Raw genomic sequence first — 4,323 nt, forward strand, 5'->3', positions numbered from 1 at the left:
GCCCTCGACTGTGGATTGTCGACTGTGGACTGTCGACTGTCGTCTGTCGTGTTTGCCAGTGTTTTACTGCGGCACCCTTTTGCCTGCTTTTGCTTTTGCTTTTGCTTTTCTTTTCTTTTGTTAGCCGGCCGGCAACAACCACCCAAAATTCACATGCCCCCTTTTTGGTGGCAGGCAGTCCACCTGCTGACTGACGAACTTGTTCGATGTGGTTCGAAGCACGTTGCCAAGTTTTTTTTCGAGACATAACAAAACGGTAAATGCAGCAGCAAAAACAAAAGAAAAAAACGAAGAGCGAACGGCTTAAAGAGCACAGTCGAAAGAGAAGCGGCAGCCAGGCAATCATGCAGTCATTCAATCAGTTAGTCAGTCGACCAGCCAGGAGCAGACTGCCAACAAGAAGCCGGTTTCGATGGCAGGTGCAGCCAGGTGGACAGCTGAGCCGAGCTCTGAAGCTCTGAAGAACCAAGCAGCAGCAGCCTGACAATTAACGAGTCTCATTACTCAGAGGCGTGCAGCTGACGCCTGTGTAAGTTGCCTCATTTGAGATCTGTTTCTCGCTCTCTCTCTCTCTCAGTTACTTTGTTGGTGGCATGCAGCAAGCATTCATTTTGGGGTCAAGCGCGTTTGCCACTCATTTGACGATTAATAACAATAATCATACGAAACGAAGAAGAAAATCTATGCAGCACTTTCCCAGGCTAGTTAGCAGCAAATTATGTGTACACTGAAATTAACAATTTCTAAATTCAAGAACATTTTTCTTAAAAATTATGTTCTTAAAATAAGACCACTCTAAGAAACTAAGAATATTATTCTGAAAAATGTCAAATAAGACCAAAAGTACAAGGTTTAGATTACAAAATGTAGTAATCCATCGAAAGTCCTATAAAGTTTTTATCTACCTCAAAGTTTTCGTTCATAGATTAGTTAGTTGAGCTTTTGCGAACCATTTTCAATTGGCAGTGTAAGTTCTAAATCGATGATAAGTATTTTGAAAGTAGAGAAACAAACATCTCAATGCGAAATGAATATAATGGAATGGTAAAATAATAAATAAATAAATAGAAAAAAATAAAGTAATATTTTTATGATCTTATAGTTTTAAGACCAATTATAAGATTATATTATATTTTAATAAGATTTTTGACCTTCAAACTTTTATAAGATAAAAATAATTATAATATATAATTCAACTATAATAGAACTGTAAAATTTGCTCCTCTTTTTAATTAAAACTTGGGTCTTGTATTAAATGTTCTTGTAATCAAGATGTGCTTTCTAAGGTTAAGATTTACATATTCTTGAAAAAGACCAAAATCTTCATCTTAAAATCTATTTTTGTCAGTGTAGCGCCACCATGAAAACGCACAGATTGAATTTAAGCTGTAATTATGCGGTTCGTTTTGCATTTAAAGCCAGCATCGAGCGAGGAGAGAAGCTAATAAAGAGCATGACTGCAGCATTTTGCCCCTCTTGCATCTCTCTGCCACTTAATTCTGCACTCGAAAACATTTTAAATCAAATCTATTCGCGAAAACACAGTGGCAACTGCTCTGTGGCTGCCTGTGGTCTTTGGGCGCCCCTCAGGGCCCTCATCATCTGTCAGCAGCAGCAGCAACAGCAGCGGGAACGTCATCTTTGATGATGTTAATGTTGATTTTGTTGCCAGGGTTCGTCTATTGTTATTGTTGTTGCTGTTGCTGCTGCTATTTGTTATTTGCCTGATGGATTTGTTGTTTTCGGTTTCAGCTTCGGCTTCAGCTTGCGGCAGTCAGCAGCAGTGGCAGGCAACATATCAAATTGTGTTCGATATGTTAACAAGTCGAGAGATTTTCAGTTGATAACCCACATAAATAGGTTTGCAATACACACACACATCACCACACTCACACACACACTAATCTACTCATGTATCTATCATGTATATCGACATAATGTGAGTAGATACTTTTTTTTTTTTTTTTGCTGGGGTGTCGCCGACAAGGTCACAAACGTCGTCGTCGTTGAAGTTGAATTTGACGTAGATGCGACTTGAAGATATTTTTCGTTGACGGGTGAGAGGGGGGAAAAATAACAAATGATTGCGATGCCAAACTATTGATTGAAGTGCAATGTGGAGTGTGGAAATTTCAATTAGAATAAATTACAGCATATCAATCAGAATAAATAGCTTCAAGTTTACTGTGCAGCATGCACATTGAGTTGAATTTAATGCTTTAAATGGCAAAGCAACATATGAAGCTAATATTTTATAAATAATACTTTAGAATTTTAATACATTAAGCTGAATACAATATAGTATATTTTGTATTCTATGGTATATTTACAATGTAGAATATTGTGTGTTGAATTTAATGCTTTAAATGGCAAAGCTAAATATTAAGCTTATTTTATTTAATTTAACTTTGTAATATAGTATATTTTGTATTCGATGGTATATTTAGAGTGTAGAATACTGTGTGTTGAAATTAATGCTTTAAATGCCAAAGCAAAATGTGAAGCTAATATTTAATATTTAAATACATTAAGCTTAAAACAATATAGTATATTTTGTATTCGATGGTATATTTAGAATGTAGAATAGTGTATGTTGCTTTTAATGCTTTAAATGGCAAAGCAAAATATGAAGCTAATATTTTTTAAATTATACTTTAGAATTTAAATACATTAAGCTGAATACAATACAGTATATTTTGTATTTGATGACATATTTTGAATGTAGAATATTGTGTGTTGAATTTAATGTTTTAAATGGCAAAGCAAAATATTAAGCTTATTTTATTTAAATTAACTTTGTATTATAGTATATTTTGTATTCAATGGTATATTTAGAATGTAGAATACTGTGTGTTAAATTTAATGCTTTAAATGGCTAAGCATAATATGTTACAATACTAAATATATGAAGCAAATATATTTAAACTTTTACTTTGTAATTTAAATGCAGTAAGCTCAAAGCTTAATACAGTCTCGCAGAGTTTTTATAATTTGGTATATTTTAACAATGATAATGCATAATACTGTAAAAAATAAGTTCGTCTTGGTATAATTAGAATGTAATAGTATATGGATATACTAAATATAGCTTTTGGTATAATTTAGTATACTTAAACAATAATACTGCCCTGTGAAAGTTAAAACGGTTTGTCTTAATATAATTAGAATATGGATATATAAAGTTTAGATTTTGCGATAACTTAGTATATTTTGGTATATTAATTAATTTGGTATGTTTAAAGTAGCAACAGCTCGCATTAGAATAGTTCTTTTTTAACTTCATTTCCTATTGTAATAATAATTATCTTCAATATTAAATCAAGCAATAATTCAGCGAAAAGAGAATATTATTATTTAAATATAATATTTTAATGGAAAATCGTAAAAGAAAATTAATAACCCAACTTGTAAAATCGTCACAAATGCTTCGAGTCATATTTGTCAAGTAAGCCTCAAATTCCTTTTTAATGTTTATTGAAATATATAAATATAAAATGCACTCGTAAAAAGAGCTTTAAAATGTCGGTAGCTTTGTGTGAATTTCTAATAACATTTTTGGGCAAATAAATTCACAATTTTGCTACCAATTTGGTGCAGTGGCATATATTTCTTTTTTATTGAGTGTCACAAACAGTTGGCCATAAAATGAACGAATCCAAAACGAAAATAAAACCATAGCCAGAGACAATTACCAATTTTTCAATCCCACAAATTGTACTCTTACTTTTTAATTGCTATTTCAGCAGCAAAAGTCGAAAAATCGAAAAGCCGAAACGAGCAAAAAGGTGAAAATATTGCGCAAATACAAAAAAAAAAAGAAGAAAAAAATCAGCAGAACAAGAAACGAGAGGCAAAGCCAAAAAGTGATTTATGCAAAATGCGTTAGCCGAAAGCCAAAAGAGGAGAGAGCGGAGGGAGAGAGAGAAGGGAAGAGAAGGCGATTAAACGATTTGACGCACAATAGAAAGAACCAATAAAAGTGAATTACGTGATGGCTGCAAAAATGGTTGAGGAGTCTATTGATGATGGGTCTGCTGAAGGGAGTACAATGTTGAGGGGGGGAGAGGAGGGGGGGCACAAAACAGATGTGCGACAAGAAGAACAACAGCAGCTAAAGCAACGGCAAAGTTTTGCAGCAAGCAGATACAAGATACAAAGTACAAAGATATAGGAGACGAGAAATGAGATACGAAACTCCAGTGAACCGAACTGAACTGAAACTGAGTAGAAGAAGGCTAAGGACGAAGGACTAAAGACGAAGGACTGCAACGACAACGACGACAGCTTGTTGTGTGTGCTGTGAGTGCTTTGCTCGTGCCACAG

Source organism: Drosophila albomicans, chromosome 3, assembly GCF_009650485.2.
Source record: "Drosophila albomicans strain 15112-1751.03 chromosome 3, ASM965048v2, whole genome shotgun sequence".
Taxonomy (NCBI): domain Eukaryota; kingdom Metazoa; phylum Arthropoda; class Insecta; order Diptera; family Drosophilidae; genus Drosophila; species Drosophila albomicans.